Genomic DNA, 19,938 nt, shown 5'->3' on the forward strand with positions numbered 1-19,938 from the left:
TTGATAACAACACAAACGAAAGGGCTCTGTAAGGAGACAAAGGAACAGGCAAAAATGGATCCACGTGATCATAGGGAAACCCTTTAAAATGTACATACCTCTGGTCTCGGGACTCCCTCCTGTGGATTTAACAAATGAAGGTGGCCTTTCATTTATTCACATGCAAGTTTTTTTCAAAAAGTATTTTTTTTACAAAAGAACTAGCTACACAACCCCAAAATGTCAGTCAAAACACTTACAGACACATGGTTGTGATGCTGCACTACAAGCAGTTTCTTTTATTATAAGGAGAGGAAGAAGCTAGTAGAAGTAACACAAGGGCTTCCTTGTAGATTTTAAGGTTTGCGAGATTCTTTGCATCGAAGAAGAAAAGCGTCCAATGACTTTAGAAGCCAGGTGTCCTCTGGCAGTTTCCCGGAGATCCTGCATTAACAATCTCTGCTGCTGACGCTCGGAATCAAAACTACAAAATACAAAAAGAAGAAACGTTCACACTCTAGGTTTATATCCATGAAAACAAGGAGAATAGAACATTGCGTTTCAAATGGAAGGTACAACAGACATTTTCCTATCACTGAATGGTGAGTGCAGATACCTCTGGCTAATACCAGAGCAGGGGATTCATTTTCCAGACTGCAACATGCTGCTACAGAGTTTTAATGAACATAGTCAGTTATATCAAAACACATGCTTTGGCTGCCCACCTGGCTCCCAAAGGAAATGTGCCTGACATCTGAACATGGGTCTCCCAATCCTGTCCCACAACTATCTAATAAAGGAGGCAGAGTCTCATCTTCTTTCAAATTCCTTCCTCTAATATTCTCCGCACTTACAGTGACAACCACAATAAATAAAGTACATAAGTGATTAATAAAAAAAACTGCAGGAAGATAAATATTAAAACTGTGTGGAAACACAATTTCTGATATCATTGAAATGTTCATCAAACTTAAAAGTTTTAAGTTGAAATTCCTTTTTTGGATTAAATTAAAATTGGAAACTTTAATGAATGTTGACTAGCTCTACGATTGTTAGAAAAAAATTGTAGAATATATGGAAGATGTGGAACAACGTGGCTCACATCCATAGACAGTTTTCTTTTCAAACCCACTTTTGTCCACTGCCTGAAACAAAAACCAATAGGTATTTCATAACAAAACCAAAAAATGATCCTTGAAGAGCGTTACAGACCATTCTCTCTTCCAGCTTATGTCAACGTAAAGTCTCACCCTGTTTGGTCACAGTTCTCTAGTTGATGCTAATCTCTGTACATGCTCAGTGAAGCAGACAGGAAAGTAGCACTTCTCTTGCTATCATATTCCCTGCCCCAAAATTGCCTGTATGCTGTAGGCCCGGTCTTCACTAAGAAATTAAGTTGGTGTAGCTATGTCTCTCAGGAGTATGAAAAATACCCCACCTGAGTGACACAGTTAAACCAACCTCACCCCTGATGAAGACAGCACTAAGTTGATAGGTGAGTTGTCCCATTGACCTACATATCGTCGCTTGGGGAGGTGGAGTGCCTGTACAGATGAGAGAAATCTTGTTGTGGATACACACAGTGCCTTTCCAGAAGCACATTGGCTCAGCTGCAGTGGGGTTGCTCTGTCCCTGTAGCAGTTTAGGGACAACAAACAAGCCCGCTGTGTCTGAGAAAGCTTCTTACCCCTCCCAGCTTCCTCGCTGCATCCTGGCCCTGCTGCAACATTCATTTCAGCGTGTTGGCCAAGGCACCCTGCTCAGTTTGAGGGGAAGATCAAGCAGGTACCAAGGAGAACAGGGATAGAATGGTCTATAGAGAACAATGAGAACAGATAACACTCCTCTAGGAATCTTCCTGGGTAAACCAGTGAATAGAAATCCAGAGCTGGCATTGACCTCACCAGGGGTTGTCATTGCTCTGGACTCTGAGGGGAAATGCAAAGGTGCCCTAGTGTTTACTGAATTGCTCTGACGGCTGAGCACGTCCACTAATGGACATGTGTGACCCCGCTGGTCAGTGCGTGTTACAGAAGCCCCTCGCGGAAACTGTCAGTGTTTATATCCATGATGTTCTGGTGCAGCTTTCCTTCTCATGAGACCTGGCCAATGCCTCAGTTTCCCTCAGACCTGTCAACAGCAATCCCAGACCCAAGAGCAAAGCAGTGAATAGGCCCCCTGCTGTTTCCTAATAAGCTCCTTGCTGTGCTTGTGGCTGCACTCTTCTGGCCTGACTCTGGCTTCCACATGCTCACCTGGCTGCCTTCATCCCCGTAGGTACCACCCCTCACATGCCTAGGAGTTCAGCTGTAGCAGTAGCAACAGCAGCAGCTGGGAAAATCTGGCTCTTTTAAATTGTCCAGTCCCCTCCCATGTAATAGTCCCCTTTGTCCCCCCCCGTCAGGACTCATTTCCTCTGTTGAGTGGCTGGTTTAGCCCTGCTGAAGAAAAACCTCCCCCATTTGTGACAAAAGAGCATTAAAGTCTCTCTGGGCTACAGATGCTTCCTCAGAGGCTGAGCAAACATTTCTTCGCCTCAGCTGTTTTCATTTCATGATCCCAAATTCTCCTCTGCTCAGCTCTTCTCTGAACTCCTCCCAGTTTGCTTTTGCAGGCCTCAGTTTTCAGCCATTTCTTTTTGTCAGGATCAGCCCTCCAGCTCTTCCCTGATCTTTTTCTCTCCAGGAAGACTCACAACCAGTCCTAGCGGCTCCCCTCAGTCTCAGGCCAGCAGGAAATTCAAATCGAGAAATAATATCCGGAAAGGAGATGTGTCCAGAAATGGACAAGCATGTGAGAAAGAGTTATCATAGAATCAGATGGGCAGGAGTTAGTATGTTGCATGGTAGCAAGAAAATGACTGGAAGAGAAAGAAAGGTACAATTTCAATTTTTTCTGTGTCCAATTTGATCATTTTATAGTGGGATATGAAAGATCTTAGAGAGAAAGACACACATTCACATATGCACACACACACACACACACATTTAGCTAGTTATGGAAAATACAGTTCTGAGTGGGAGAATGACATGTATTGATTGTAAAATATTTAAAAATATGAGCATCTGTCAGAAGCTGACATGTGGCTCGTTTTCCTAGTTTTTCTGTGGTAAATTAAATACTTTTTGTATTATGATATGACAGACTCCCATAGATGCTAAAACAGAGACACAGACACCTTCTCCCTTCCCTCCCCTCCGCAAATCATCATTCGAAATGTGTACCCATTTCCTTTCAGGAAATGAAGCATTAATGTTAGAAAGAGCAGCCATTTTGATCTTAGAGGTGCTGCCTAATGATACCAAGGAGACACATTCCCAATATACTCACCTGTTGTTTTCCATACACTAAAATGAAACAACAGTTTGGACACAGGGGTGAGTGTGGCCACAGACCCTGTTGGTATGACACCACGCTAGCAACACGCAGGGCTAGAGAGAAATACTGTAATACATGAGCAACACATAATGGCCCCTGTGCTGCCCTTACTGCATGAGTGGTATAAGATCTCATGGACAAGCTCTGTAGCATTCAAAACCATGGAGATTTGGTGCTGCTCCAGATTGCTGTGGGCAAGCAATAGGTAAAGCACCTGTGCGGTTACTGTAACACACAAACTCTAGATAGTCCAGAATTAGGGCACCACAAAATATCCTATTTTCCCATGTCCCAGAGTTGTGTGCTGTGTTCTGAGCCTCCAAGGTCATGAAACAGCAGCAACAGAAAAGAGGAACACCAATACTCTGTTTACACTGTCGTGTCTCTCATATGTTATATCCTGAACTTACCTTTTTCCTTTTACAGCAGCTCCCTACAAAACCGCAAGTTCCAATAGATGAAAAATGAGGAAAGCATTGAGGGCGGCAAAAGCCCCTCGCACGTCTGCATGCTTCGGGGTTACTGACGTACTGGGTGTATCCTGCACAGAGAAAAAAGTCTTCCTTTTTATTCATACAAAAGACTAAGTAAAAGCTCTGATTGCAACATGAGGGATGGCTTTCCATAATTGAGTCTCCAGTTCACTGAGGCCTGCCAAGCCAGTTCATTTCACTTCCCATCCCCCCTTTCTCTAGATCTTTGATAGTATGGAAATGTCTGTACTTTTTCGCCGAAGCTGCGATGAACTGGCTCAGTGCTGGGTTGGGTGGCTGGAACATCTAGACAAAGAAGTGTTTGAACAAACCCCTTCCAGTGAGAACGCCTGATTGTCTTTGAGACTCTGCAGAGACAGGCTTGTGAAGACAGCTCTTGGGATTACTATTTCAATAGCCAATTGCCAGGCTTAGAAATTCCAGACAGGCTGAATGTTGCCAAATGTGGCCTTTCAGAGGATTAATATTAGACTGTTTTAAAACAGTCTTATTGATCTCCCCTCATACGGGAGCCCTTCCATACCGCTAATAATCTTTTTTTCCCTTTTCTGCCCCTTTCCCAATTCCAATATACTTTTAGAGGTGACCATATATACATGCAGCATTCAAGATGTGAGAGTCCTATCCATTTCTATGGAAACAGCATGATATTTTTTCTTACAATCTTTTCCTTTTTTAATGATTCCAAAGAGTCTCTTCACTTCTTTAGAGTGCCACTGCACATTGAATGGGTGTTTTCAGAAAACTATGATTCCCATCAGTGGTAACAAGTATTTTAGATCAGTGGTAACAAGTATTTTAGATCCCATCACCACATGTGTATTGTTGGGGTTATGTTTTCCAATGTGCATTGCTTGGCATTTCACTAGCGTAGCACCAGGAACCAATCCTGCGGGACTCCAGGAGGTAAAATGGTAGGGATATTATTTTAGTTGATAGTTCAACCAAATCTGAATAGACTTTAATAGGAACTTTAATGCCACCTTTCTCACCCCTGCACTATACTCCAGTCAAATGTCAAATCCCTGCTGAAAACTATAGGACACTTTAAAAAAAAAGTTGAAACTATATGATGCAAAATTCTAGAAAATCTTACAACAGACTCACAGACATTCCCCTATGTTGTCCCTTCATGCCATTATGCTCTTACCTGGAGAGCTTTGCAGCAGCAGGAAGAAGACAGCAAAGAGAAGGTGGAGAATCTTCATGGCTGAAGGTTGCTGGGAACTCAACGTCGTTGGAGAGAAAAGACTTCAAGTTAGACAGGAGACGGAGCATCTCTATTTATGAGCTGCTGGGGATTGTGAAATGTGGCCTTGTTGAAATGTTGTTTTGAAATTGGACGTTAATAATGTTTGTGCTGCAATCAGTTAATAATAAGGTTGTTATTTGTACAGCATCATGAAGATTCCTGGAGAATTTGAAGAAAAGCCAGTTGGTAATTTCTTTCCCTACGTAGTTGCAATGTACATATTTACACTCAGCAAACATGTACTGCATGTTTAAAAGTCCTTTGGACACAATTGAATGTCTCCTACTACTCTTAAAAGAGGGTCCAACTGCAGAGAGGAATTCCAGAACACAGCTTATCCTGCAAAGCATTGGTCCATGCTTCTGCTTATTTGCTTAGTACAATATTTCATCAATATTTTACATTTTGGGGAAATTTAAAATATCCCACTTCCAAGCCCGTAAAAGCAGGTTAAACTTCTTTTTGAAAAGAGAGATAAAATAAATAACATTTTCCATCGGATGTGTCAGAAGTGTATAGATCTGCGATTTATTTCTTAAATATCTGAATGGAGACAATTAGTGATATGAATGAAACCAGGATTTTTTTTCTCCTCCCTGCATAAGAAGCACCAGCCTTCATGATAACTATAGAAGTAAAGACCTATAATATTGATATACGAAAGGGGTGGAAGCCAGTGGAATTTGAATTTTTGTGCCTACTAATAAATACGGGATCCTGTGACACCTATATTGTTTCACCATAGATTTAGTCTTTCATACTGAGCGTGTGTACAACGTGTCCATATAAAATGGCTGTGAGAGTCTTTGGCTTGCAGAAATATGTTGCTAACTGGAGTTAAATCAGTAAATCTTCGTTATATGTCCCAAGATATTTTACAGAAATCACGGTGGCTTAATGGGTTTTACATAATTTGGAATGGCCAATAGGGAGGGAAGAAAGAAAGAAAGAAAGAAAGAAAGAAAGAAAGAAAGAAAGAAAGAAAGAAAGAAAGAAAGAAAGAAAGAAAGAAAGAAAGAAAGAAAGAAAGAAAGAAAGGGGTAACGATGAAGAGTGAAAAGAGAAGAGTTCAGGGAGTGAAAGGACAGGGGGAGATAGGAGAGCAGGCAGGAGGGAAAGAGAGAAGGGATGCAGAGAGGAGGGTGAAGGAGAGAAAAGGTGAGGGAAAGAAGGAGGTAAGAGCCACGGAAGACAGCTGCCCGATTGGAGCTGTTAGATTATCGCTAGCACTGACAACCCAGGACTGCATAAGCACCAGTACGGATAGTGAAGTGCAAGTCTGATTTCCTGCCTTGAGGCCCTCACTTGCTTGGAAGTACTCAGGTAGTACCAGGGTGGCTCATGTCTTCTTAAGCTACTTCCCACTCTCACCCTCAATTTCTTCCTCTCTTCTTTCCTCCCTCATTTATCTCCATAACCATCCTCTAAGCCTTCCTTTGTGCTCTGTCTGTACAAATGCAACCCACACAACTACGCTGTGTCTAGACTGGCATGATTTTGCACAAAATCTTGCCTCCTGTCTACACTGGCCACTAGTATTTGCGCAAGAATACTGACTTTGTAATGTACAAAATCAGTGGTTCTTGCGCAAATACTTTGACGCTCCCGCTCAGGGATAAGCTCTCTTGCTCAAATATTCTTGCGCAAGAGGGCAAGTGTAGACAGTCACATTAATTTCTTGCACAAGAAAGCTTGATGGCTAAAATGGCCATTGGAACTTTCTTGTGCAAGAGAGTATCTATACTGGACATGGATGCTTTTGAGCAAAAACAAATCTTTTGCACAAAGGCACATGCTAGTATAGACGCTCTCTTGGGCAAATGCTTTTAATGGAATAACTTTTCAGTTAAAAGTATTTGCACAACATTTTTCCAATCTAGATGCAGCCCTAGGGTACGTCTAGACTACAGGATTTTGTGGACAGAGACTTTGTCGCCAGATACTGTGGACAAAGCTTCTGTCGAGAAAGAGCATCTAGACTACATGCCGCTTTGTCGACATGAGAGTGTAGACGCAAAGGACAGTGTAGATGCAATAATGGCTTCTGTGGACTGAACTCTGTCGATAAAAGGCATTATTCCTTGTTGAATGAAGCTTACCGCTGTCGACTAAACTGCCGCGTTCTATCGACGTTATGTTGAGAGAACTCAGCGGTAGCGTAGAGGCAGCTATAGTTTTGTAGAAAAAAGTCCACTTTTGTCAACAAAACCCTGTAATCTAGACACACCCCTAGTGAAGTTCGCTATCCCATGTAGTGGCACTTAGACCATTTACAGTGAGAGTTAAGGACAAGGGCGCTCTTCAACTGGTTGGCTTTATAGCTCGAGCTATAGAGGCTTTTACAATGAGATCCCAGGTTCCAATCTGCCTGGTGGTGGTTACACAAGGAATCACTGCAGCATTCAGAGGAGAAATGCTGCTTAGTCCTACCCTCTTTTCATACTGCCTCCAGCTTTGGCAGTAAATTCTCTAGCACTCCCTTCATCTGAATTCCCAGTTACCTGAAACTGGCAGGTGTCCCGTAGGCCACTCGGATAAATGGGAGTGCACTGTATAAGGACATGTGATGTACTTGTGTATTTCATTAACACATTGAATCATCCCTGTCTAGAAATTAAGCCTTGCGGTACTGTTGTATCTGTCTTGGTCTTTTTTTGAATCAACTTCTGCTGTTGAGAGAGACCACCCTTATCTCCTGTGACCCACACAACTCCCAAAAACATGCAGAAATATCTTTTGGATTAAAATAATTTTTCTAGGGATTTCCCGTGTGCTATGAATACAGGAAATCACTGTCACCTCTCTGTCGTGCTGTCAGTTCTCCCCAATGCTATTGAGTCAGGAGACAACTCAATAGTTATAAGAGCAGGTTCGATAGACGTCTATCTGGAATAGTCTAGACAGTACTGGCTCCTGCCATGAGGGCAGGGGACTGGACTCGAAGACCCCTCGAGGTCCCTTCCAATTCTAGTGTTCTATGATTCTATGATCAGCTACATACCTCCAGATAAGCTACTACAAGTGGGCCTCATCCTCCTTGATTGGATTCACCTTGTTATCTCTAACCTGTTTCTGTCCTCCATATTTATACTTGCCCGTGGAAATTTCCACTACATGCAATTGACGAAGTGGGTCTTTGCCCACGAAAGCATATGCTCCAATACTTCAGTTAGTATTTAAGGTGCCACAGGACTCCTTGCCGCTTTTATGATTCTATGATCCATCTTGAGTCATGAAGACTCTTTCCTTCAACTTTGCTGTTGTCTTCCTGGTGTTTTAGGATCTTACAAGTAAGCTACACATGAAAACAATCAATGGTACAGAGGGATATCTTTTAGCCTGTACTAATGCCAAGCCTCACGTTCCAAGAGAAATGTAGTTCCCGTTCTTTTCCTCTCTAGCGCCTCTGTGGTTTGCAGGTGACACATGACATTTTGTCAGGGGAATTTTCCTGAAGTCACGGAGATGCCTTTACTGCCACCCTGTGGAGGTTTGCTCTGCAAATATTCTTAGTCTAACAGGTGTAAGCAGGGTCTGAATCACGGCTTCCAATGCAGCCAGTTGGAAGGGGAAAGGAATCCTGGATGTGGTTATGCTCACTCAGACTTGTTTTGCTCTGCCAGGTATTCAACTGTTGTTATGTAAATACAGTTCAAGCTGGAATGGGTAAGAAATCCTGGGTGTGGTTATGTAAATACAGTTTAGTCAGTGCTCTAGGCCAGTTGGACGGTTAATTGTTAGAATGGTATTTTACCTATTATAACCAATTTGGCTGTTGTGGGGTCGCAAACCATGTTAACCCTAAATGTAGGAATTGTAAAATATGACCACCAGTGCTTATGCTTTCATTGTAAAGAATCTCAGATGGACAAGCCTTTCCCTTCCAGACTCAAGTGAAGTGAATGGGTGGGTGGAGATGCAGGGGAGCAGAGCTCTGAACCAGAGGCTACACGCCCTTCAGGAATGAGCTGTATGACTGGTTCAACCTGTTTCTCTTATTTTCCACCACACCTCCCTCCCCCGCAATCCCGTTCTAATGATAGAACAAAATCAGACTCCATAAGGGGTCTCTTTATTTTCTGTCGGCCTGCGCTGTGGGCCAAGAGCTGAAATTACTGAGAAGCTGGGATCACAAAGAGCTGGAATCACTAGGTTTGGCCCAGATCCAAACCCATCACAAGGCTAGTGGCAGCAGGCAGACGGCTGGTAGGAGCAAGCAGTTGGTAGGTGTCTGCTGTGGTGTCTGAGAGGAGCAGGTGGCCAGCAGGTGGCCAGAGAGGTGGCTGGCAGGAGCAGCAGTATTTCCTTCTCCACACCAGGGATGATTTTGTAGACATCTATCGTCTCCTCCCTTGGTCTCTCTTTTGCAAGAAGAAAAGTCCCAGACTTATTGATCTCTACTCATATGGAACCCATCCATACCTCTTATAATCTTTGTTGCCCTTTTCTGTACCTTTTCCACTTCTAGTATGCATTTTTGGGTGACCACATTAACATCCGGTAGTCAGGATGTACACGCAGTATTCAAGATGTGGGTGTACTATACATTTCTATAGAGGCACCATGGTATTTTTCCTTATGATCTGTTCTTTTTTTAATGATTTCAAAAAGTCTCTTTACTTTTCTTGACTGTCACTGCACATTGGGTGGGTGTTTTTAGAAAACTATGATTCCAAGATCTGCTCCTTCAGTGGTAACAAGTATTTTAGAGCTCGTCATTCTATGTGTATTGTTGGGATTATGTTTTCCTTGGCATTTATTCCCATTCAATTGTATCTGCCCTTTTGTTGCCCAGTAACACAGTATTGTACAATTTTTTCAAGTTCTTCACTGTCTGGCTGGGACTTAACTATCTTGAATCCTGTCATATCATCTGCAAATTATGCCACCTCCCTATTTGACCAGCTCACTTATGAATATGTTGAACAGGATTAGTCCCAGTACAGACTCTTGGGGGGCCCCACAATTTACATCTCAGTTGTCTGAAACTGACCATTTATTACTACCCTTTATTTTATATCTTTTATCCAGTTACAAATCCATTTGAGGACCTTCTCTCTTGTCCTGTAATTACTTGCTATGCTTAAGAGCCTTCATTAAGGACCTTGTCAAAGGCTTTCTGAAATCTAAATACACTATATCCACTGCATCAACCTTGCCAAAATTTTTGTTGATCCACTCCCACAATTCTAATGGATAGGTGTGGGTCATGATTTCCCTTTACAAACCTATGTTAACTCTTCCCCGGCAAATTATGTTCAGCCATATGTCTGATAATTCTCTTCTTTACTATAGTTTCAACCAATTTGCCTGGTACTGAAACACCTTTGTCATCATCTAGTGTGAAGGGACCACTGTGATTATCTAATCTGACTTCTTGCCTAACAGAAGACAGAGAACTCAGTTCTTGGGAAATTATTTCAAATGTGAATTCCCTTTAAAATGTTGCTAAACAGAAGATATTAAGCATTCTGAGTCTTTCGCTATAAGTCGTGTTTTCTAATCATTTAGTCATTCCTGTGGCTCTTGTCCAAAAATTCTCTAACTGATCAATTTTACTTGTCACGTGAAGACACCAGAACTGGCTATAGTATTCCAGAAGTGTGAAATACAGAGGTAAAATAATTTCTGTTCTCCTAATCGAGGTTTTCATTTTTATGCTCCTAAAGGATATTTTATCCATTTTCAGATGCTTATGTATCTTCTACTGCCAATTCCTTTTTCATAATCATTGTTTCCTAGGATTGCGTTCCCCAGTCTATAAATGTGGCCAACCAATTTGTTCCTAGAAACATTTATGTAGATTTAGCTCTTTGGATGTTTCATTGTGGCCAGCTCATGCAGGGATTCAAATCCCTGTGTACCAATGATTTGATGCTTAATTTTTATCACTTGCATACATTTATAGGTGTCGATTTCATATTTTCTCTCAGGTTCTTGAGAGAATATGACATTCCTCCAGGCAGTAAAATGGTAGCAATATTATTGCAGGTCAGATCTGAATAGAACTTTCTAGGTACATTAAGGCCACCTTTCTGACTTCTGCGCTATTCTCCAGTTAAATGTCAAGTCCCTGCTGAAAACCATACCACAGTTTAGAAAAGAAAGTTGAAAAATATGATACAAAGTTCTAGGAAATCTTCGAAAAGGCTCAGAAATGTCTCTCTCTATATTGTCCCTTCATTTTGTTATACTCCTACCTGGAGAGCTGTGCAGCACCAGGAAGAAGATATCAAAGAGCAGGTGGAGAATCTTCATGACTGAAGGTTGGCAGAGACCTCAAGATCTCTGGAGAGAAAAGCCCCCAATACAGAGAGGAGATAAAGCATCTCTATTTATGATCTGCTGGGGATTGTGAAATGTGGATCTGTTTAAATTTCATTTTGAAACATTGCACGTGTATTAAGTTCACGGTGCAATTGATTAATAATAACGATTATAATTTGTAAAGCACCATAAACATTCCTGGAGAAATTCCTGAAAATACAGTTCATGATTCCTTTCCTTAAGTTGTTGCAATATACATATTTACACCTAGCAAACATTTTAGGGAAGCTTTCAATTTCACAAACCCAAACCCATAAAAGCAGGTTAAGCTACTTTGTTAAAAGAAAGATAAAATAAATAATATTTTCCAGAGTATGTTTCATGCACTTATGGGTCTGTGATTTTTTCCCTGTATATCTAAACTGAGATATTGTACAGTTAGTGATATGAAAGAAACCTGGACTTTTTCCTCCCCCCTGCATAACAAGTACTAGCCATAATGATAAATATATAAAGTAAAGACCTATAATGTTAATGCATGAAAGATGTCAAAGCCAGTGGCACTTGCAGGTGCCAAGATAATTCTGGGATTTGTTTCATTCTCCTTGGAAGAAGAGAACAGGAAGTGACTGGGTTTAAATTGAAGACAGGTAAATTTCGGATAATATCTAAGGATCCTATAGAGGCTTTGGACACCTTAAATTTCCTTGTGATATTCATGCAAACCCCTGTAAAGCTTCAGTGACTCTTTATAGTATTACTTCCCAAAATCTTCGTCCTTTTTCCTTTGTTTGTGCCAGTTTGGTAGCACCAAATGCAACATGTTTCTGGAAGTGGAGAAAGACGGAGAATCCACAGGGAGGAGAACACCAACAGAGCAAGGAGAAACTATGACAGGCAGTGAGCCATCTCCGCCCCAGGCATTGTCCTCTAGGTCAGATTTTTGTCAATAGATGGATGCTACGGATCTTCCCTGGCACTTTCTCCACAGAGAAAGTCCAAGGGGCACTTGATGTGTATGGACTTCTAGGTATAAAGCAAATAACATAGGAGTAATTAATACGAGATGAAATGACTTCAGAACCGAGTGAGAGTTTGTGGTTAGCTCTGGCAATGGCTGTTGCTGTTACTCAATGTAACTCCTCCGTGAGCCAGAGATGCAGCACTGTCTATTTGGCAGATTTTCGGGGCTTTGCTGTAATATCTGCAAAGGCTTCCTGCCCATCCTTGAAAATAAATGAGACTATTAAAATAAACTGCATATTTTCTGTGATATTGTTACAGCCGACAAACTGTGCCCCGTGGGCAATTACAATTTTGATTGAAATCCTCACTCCTGACATGTCAATGAGAGTGTTGTCATGGACTCTTACGGGGCCAGGATTACACGCTCAGCATCTCTCCCAACGAATTCTCCTCAGCCTGGTAAAAAACTGATGGAAGTGACTAGAAAGTGGTTCACAGGCTGCATTGGGCTATACAGGGCCCCATGATTCATTCAGGGAGGAATTCAGAGAACAATTCACCCTCCAAAGAGACTTGGCAGCAAACTGTGAGTTTAAACAAGTCCTGTACCTTTTTGTACCATGTTGATTATTATTCTGACATGTGTGTGGTTTTTAAAATGTTTCCCGATTCTAGGTTCCCATCCCATTACAGAGACGTGTCGACTCTTTAAAAAAGGACAGAATGACTTTCTGTAACTGAGGATACTATGAGCCAGGAATATAGGAGTGTGGGCTGGGCACACAGTGTGCTGTATAGGAATTGAGGCCACCCAGCCAGTGGGGCTGGGAAGAGAGAGAAAGCCCTGCTTGCATGGACAGGCCGTTGGGAGAGGGAAGGCCCCTGCCAGCCAGGAGGCTCAGCGAAGAGAGAAAACCTATGACAGGTGGAGGAGGCCAAGGGGAGGGAAAAGGCCCATGCTGTTTGGGGATGGTGGAAAAGAGAAAGAAGGACTTTTCCAGCTGAGGGAGCTAAGTGGAAGGGCAGAAAAGTCCCAACAAGTGGGACTCTCCTGCACTGAGCCCTCTTCTGCATTGACGAGTGCTGCACACGGCCATGTTTGGAATATCAAGTATATAATTGAGGTCTTTAAGATGGGGAGGTATGAGAGGTGAAGGGAGCAGAGGGGAAAAACGTGCCCTGGAGTAATGCGAAGGGCTGTCAATCATGTGCAGACATGTGGTGACTGAACACAACTCTTTTGACTACAACACAAACTAATGGGCTGTGTAAAGAGACAAAGGAACATGCAAAAATGGATCCACGTGATCATAGGGAAACCCATTAAAACATACATCCCCTGGTCTCGGAGCACCCTCTGGTGGATTTAACAAATGAAGGTGGCTTTTTAGTTTATTCACATGCAATTTTCTTTTAAAAAGTAATTTTATAGAAAAGAAATACCTACACAACCCGAAGATGTCAATCAAAACACTCACACACATGTTTGTGATGCTGCACTACAAGCAGGTACTTTTATTATAAGGAGAGGAAGAAGCTAGTAGAGGTGACACAAGGGCTCCCTTGTAGATTTTAAGGTTTGAGAGATTCATTGCAGTCAAGAAGGAAAGCATCCAATGACGTTAGAAGCCAGGCGTCCTCTGCCAGATTCCCAGAGATCCTGCATTAATTATCTCCGCTGCCATCGCTTACTCCGTGATCTACAAAATACAAAAAGAAGAAACGTTTGCACTCTAGGTTTATATCCATCAAAAGAAGAACAACAGACCATTGCATTTCAAGTGGAAGGTACAGCAGACATTTCCCCAACACTGAACGGTGAGTTCAAATACCCCCGGCTAATGCCAGAACAGAGGGTTCATTTTCCACCCTGCAACATGCTGCTACAAAGTCTTACTAAACATAGTCAGTTATATCAAAACACATGAACTGGCTGCCCACCTGACTCTAGAAGTAAATGGGCCTGACTGCTGAACATGGGTGTCTTGTCTCTGTACCCCAACTATCCAATAAAAGAGGCAGAGTCGCAGTTTCTTACAAAGGCCCTTCCTGTAACATTCTCCAAGATTACAGTGAGAATCGTGTCCAATAAAGTACATAGCAATAAATTTAAAAAACTGTAGGAAGATACTGTGAAACCTTTGCTATCCAGCACTGTCTTAATCAGAAAACTTTGTTAATAGGCATTTCCCCCAGCTACAATACTATCACATGTTCAGGCACACAGGCCTGGCATGGCTTACCATGATTGGTTTACCCATGTTTTATTTAAGAAGTACTAAGCATATTTAACTCAAAATAGAAACATGAGACCAACTGCCTCACACTAAAGAACTACCACTATTGAAAACTTGAGTTTTCCTTTGGTTTTTTCGAGGTTGATGGACCTGTCAGATAACGAGAATGTTTCGACAACTCGAAGGCCCTAATGCCCAAGCATGTGGGATAACACAGATTTTACTGTAAATATTAATACTGTTTGGAAATACAATGCAGAATATCACTGAAATATTCATCTAACTTAAATCTTTCAAATTGAATTCCATTTCTGAATTTAATTAAAATTGGAAACTTGAATAAATGTTGACTATCTCTATGATAGGTAGGAAAATAAAAGTAAAATATATGTAAGATGTAGAACAACGTGGCTCACATCCGAAGACAGTTTTCTTTTCAAACCCACTTTTGTCCACTGCCTGAAACAAAAACCAATAGATATTTAATAACAGAACTAATAAATGAGAGTGGTATGAGATCTCATTGGGAAGCTCTGTAGCATTAAGAACCATGGAAATTTGGCGCTGTTCCAGGCTGTGGTCAAGCCATCGGTAAAGCACCTGTGCAGGTATTGTAACACATAATCACCAGATAGTCCAAAATTAGGGCAGCACAAAAATATCTTTTTTTCTCAGATCCCAGATTTGTGCCCTGTGTTCTGAGCATTCAAGGTCATGACCAGCAGCGACAGAAAAGAGGAACACCAATATTCTCTTTACACTGTCTCAAGAGCGGATGAGGGTTTTGCGGGGCCCAGAGCAGCACAATTTGCGGCCCCCACCCCTTTTGACATGGCGTATGCGTGGGGCCTCTTGAAGCGCGGGGCCCATAGCTCACCGTGCCCTATATCCACCACTGCACTTCCGTATCTCACATGTGGAATCCTGAACTTACCCTCCTCCTTCTACAGCAGCGCCCTTCAAAACCGCAAGTTCCCATCGTTATAAAACGGGGATAACATTCAGGGAAGCAAAAGCCGCCCGCAAGACTGCATGCGTATTTGCTATTGATATGCCGGGTGAATCCTGCACAGAGAAAAGAGTTTTGATTTTTATTCATACAGAAGGCTAATCAAAAGCTCTGATTGGAACACGAGGAAGGGCTTTCAATAACTGAGTGTCCAGTTCACTGATGCAGGCCAAGTCAGTGCATTTCTTTTCCCATCCCCCCTTTCTCTAGATCTTTGATAGTATGGAAATGTCTGTACTTCTGTGCCCAAGCTGGGGTGAACTGGCTCAGCTCTGGGTTGGGTGGTTGAAACATCTAGACAAAGAAGTGTTTGAACAAGCCCCTTCCAGTGAGAACGCCTGATTCTGAGAATCTACACAGACTTGCGTGTGGAGACTCAGCTCTTGGAATTACTATTTCAATAGCCAGTAGCCAGGCTTAGAAATTCCAGACAGGCTGAATGTTACCCAAATGTGGCCCTCCAGAGGATTAATATTAGACCATTTAAAAACAGATTGTGCCTTCCTTCAAGTATGCACTGTTGCCTTTGCCAGGATAAAAATCTGGACTGATGAACAGTTGTGTGCAATCAACTCTTGAATGTGGGACATCTACACTGCTGCACTGTGAAAGCACCCACTTCTGGCCTTTCTCATGCACAGCCTTTACCCTATAAAGTCACCCCCAGCTTAGTACTGGGAATACTTCCAGCAGCTCTCTCCTGAATTATCCTGCAGAGCAACACCAGCCAACTCACAGTTTAAGCCTTATCCTACAGAAATGTGCTTCTTGTACTGTTCAGTACATAGCTGGTCAGGAAAAGCCCACAGTATGTCTATAATTTCATTAATTAAAATGATATAGAACCAATTATCTACATTTAAATTTAAATATAAGTCTCACAGATAGTTCAGTCTCCTGGCAAGGAGTTCCACAGTTTGATTGGGCAGTGTGTGAAAAATCCTTTCTTTTGTTTGCTTTAGGCCTATTGCCTTTTATTTTCATTTGCTGATCCCCTATTCTTTTGTTATGAGAAGGAATAAATGAGACTTCCTTATTTCCTTCTCCACACCAGGTATGATTTTATAGACATCTATCATATCCTCCCTTGGTTGATTCTTCTTTTCCAAGCAAAGAAATCCCAGTCGTATTGATTTCTCCTCATGTAGAAGCCCTTCCATACCTCTAATAATCTTTTTTCCCCTTTTCTGTCCTTTTCCGAATTCCAGGATACTTTTTGGGGGTGACAGATCTACACGCAGTATTCAAGATGTGGGCGTACTATACACTTCTATGGAGGAAACATGATATTTTTTCTTATGATCGGTTCCTTTTTTAATGTTTCCGAACAGTCTCTTCCCTTTTTTTGACCGACACTGCCCATTGAGTGGATGTTTTCAGAAAAGTATGATTCCAAGATCCGTTTCTTCAGTGGTAACAAGTATGTTAGAGCCAATCATTGTATCGGTATTGGTGGGATTATGTTTTCCACTGTGCATTACTTGGCATTGTCCCATTCAATTTCATCTGCCATTTTGTTGCCCGGCACCTCTTTTCAATGTGTGGTTGGGACTTAACTATCTTGCGTTGTTTTATATTGTCTGCAAATTTTGCTAACTCACTATTTATCCAGATCACTTATGCATATGTTGAACAGGACTGGTCCCAGTGCAGACTCCTGGGTGACACCACAATTTACATCTCACTAGTCTGAAGCTGACCATTATAGCAAACCCTTATTTTATATCTTTTAACCTATTACTGACCCATTTGAGGACCTTCCCTCTTGTCCTGTAACTACTTGCTGTGCTTCAGAGCCTAGGTTAATGACTTTGTCAAAGGCTTTCTGAAATCTAAATACACTATATCCACTGCATAAACCTTGCCAAAATATTTGTCGATCCACTCACACAATTCTAATAGACTGGTGAGGGATGATTTCCCTTTACAATAAAATGTTAACTCTTCCGCCAAAAAATTATGTTCAACTATAAGTCCGAGAAGTCTCTTCTTTATTATGGTTTCAGCCAATTTGCCTGGCACTGAAATATTTTTGTCATCGTTTAGTGTGAAGGGACCACTGTGATTATGTAATTTACCTCTCGTATAACAGAGGTTGTTTTAGTCAGATGGTAGTTTTAGGGAGGAGGGCGGGGGGAAATGGAGAATTATCCACAATCCTTGGTAAATTGTTCCAAATGTTAATTGCTTTTGTTAAGCAACAGATATTAACATTCTGAGTCTATCACTATAAGTCATATTTTCTAATCATTTAGTCATTCCTGTGGCTTTTGTCTTAAACCTCTCCAAGGCTATGTCTAAACTGCAAGGAAAAGTCAAAAAAAGATACAGAAATTGCGAACTGCAATTTGAGTATCCTTTTCCACTTTTCTTTTGGAAGAGACTTTTCCAAAATTTGGCCCATTTGCACATTTGGCACATCCCTTATGCCTCATAGAATGAGGTTTACAGGGATGTTGAAAGAACGTATCTGCCTTTCTGAATTTTTTTTTCTGAAAAGCGGACGTGTTCCTTGGATATGGCATAGCTTTTCTGGGATCTCTCCAGTATCCTGGAAGAGCTCTGCAGTCTAGACATAATGTAACTGATCATCTGGACTCCCAGTGTGTGGACACAAGAACTGGCTGCAGTTTTCCAGAACTGTGAAATACAGAAGTAAACTAATCTCTCTTCTAATGGAGGTTTCTATTTTTATGCATCCAGAGGCTCTATTAACAATTTTAACCATTTCTGCTGACTATCCATCTTCAACCCTATAATCTGTTTTCATTGTCACTGCTTTCTAGGATTGCATTTCTCAGTCTATATGTGTGGACACCTTTTTGTTCCTAGAGCAACAGGCTTTGATTTGGCTCTGTGATTGCTTGCTCCTGCCCAGTTCTCCCAGGGATCCAAATGTGTCTTTACCAATGATATGTCCCTAAGTCACCTGAAAATGTTATAGGTGATAATTTCATGTTTACTATCAGGTCCTTGAAAAAAACGTGACTACCATTGCACCAGGAACCAGCCCTGGGGGACTCCAGGAGGTAAAATTGTAGCAATATTATTGTGGTTCGTAGTTCAACCAAATTTGACTAGACCTTAATAGGCATGTTAATGCTCCCTTTCTGACCCCTGAACTGTTCTCCAGTCAAATGTCAAGTCCCTGCTGAAAACCATAGTACTCGTAAGAAAGAAAAGTTGAGACAATACCATGCACATTTCTAGGAAATCTTAGAACAGACACACAAATGTCCCTCTATATTGTCCCTTCACCTCATTATGCTCTTACCTGGAGAGCTTTGCAGCACCAGGAAGAAGACAGCAAAGAGAAGGTAGAGAATCTTCATGGCTGAAGGTTGCTGGGAACTCAACGTCTCTGGAGAGAAAACACCCCAAGTTAGAGAGGAGATGGAGCGTGTCTATTTATGGGCTGCTAGGGATTGTGAAATGTGCACTTGCAGAAATTTTCTTATGGAAGTTTGAACATGTATTATGTTTATGCTGCAATCAGTTAATAATAACGGTTGTTATTTGTACAGCAACATGAAGATTCCTGGAGAATTTCAAGAAAAGACAGTTAATAATTTCTTTCCCTAAGTAGTTCCAATATATATATTTAATCCCAGCCAACATGAACTGCATGTTTAAAAGTTCTTTGAAGACAAAGGAAACTTTACCATTACATTGAAATGAGGGTTCAACTGCAGAGAATAATTCCAGAATTCATCTGGACCTGTAAAGCTTTGGTCATAGGTGAATGCATCTGTTCATTTGTTTTGTACAATATTTAATCAATATTTTACATTTTAGGGAAACTTTCAATTCCACACAACAAAGCCCATAAGAGGAGGTTAAACTTCTTTTAAAAAATGGAGATAAAATAAATAATATTTTCCAGAGTACGTTTCAGAAACGTATGGGTCTTCTTCCATATCAGAACTGAGACATTGTACAGTCCATGATATGAATGAAACCTGGATTTTTTTCCTCCCCCCTGCATAAAAACATCAGTTTTAATGACAACTGTGTAAGAAAAGACCTATAATGTTGATCCATGAAATGTACGAAAGCCAGTGGCACTTGCAAGTGCCCAGATAATTCTGGGATTTGTTTCATTCTCCCTGGAAAAAGAGAGCAAGAAGTGAACGGGATTAAATTTAAGCCATCTTCATTTCAGAAAAGGTCTAGGGGTGCTGTAGGGGCTTGGACACCTGAGATTTCCTTGTGATATTCATTCAAACGCCCCATAAAGCTACAGTGACCCTTTACAATCTCTCTCCCCTTCATCTTCATCCTCTTTCCTCCGTTTGTGCCCATTTGCTAGCACCAAATACAACATGTTGCTGAAAGCGGAGAAAGAAGGAGAATCCA

At 41.5% G+C, this 19,938-nt stretch overlaps 2 long non-coding RNA genes across 2 annotated transcripts; both read right to left on the minus strand.

Annotated features, from left to right (window-relative positions):
- Positions 1-249: 249 nt before the first annotated feature.
- Positions 250-5,159, minus strand: LOC102453267 (uncharacterized). The gene is made up of 3 exons (XR_332361.3): positions 5,002-5,159; positions 3,768-3,898; positions 250-463 (listed from the first exon to the last, which is right to left on the minus strand). It is a non-coding gene; the product is annotated as an uncharacterized LOC102453267 (long non-coding RNA).
- Positions 5,160-13,830: 8,671 nt separating this feature from the next.
- On the minus strand, positions 13,831-19,060 carry LOC142827548 (uncharacterized). Its single transcript, XR_012902217.1, has 3 exons — positions 18,857-19,060; positions 15,508-15,638; positions 13,831-14,036 (listed from the first exon to the last, which is right to left on the minus strand). It is a non-coding gene; the product is annotated as an uncharacterized LOC142827548 (long non-coding RNA).
- Positions 19,061-19,938: the final 878 nt, after the last annotated feature.

This window comes from Pelodiscus sinensis, chromosome 3, assembly GCF_049634645.1.
Source record: "Pelodiscus sinensis isolate JC-2024 chromosome 3, ASM4963464v1, whole genome shotgun sequence".
Lineage (NCBI taxonomy): Eukaryota > Metazoa > Chordata > Testudines > Trionychidae > Pelodiscus > Pelodiscus sinensis.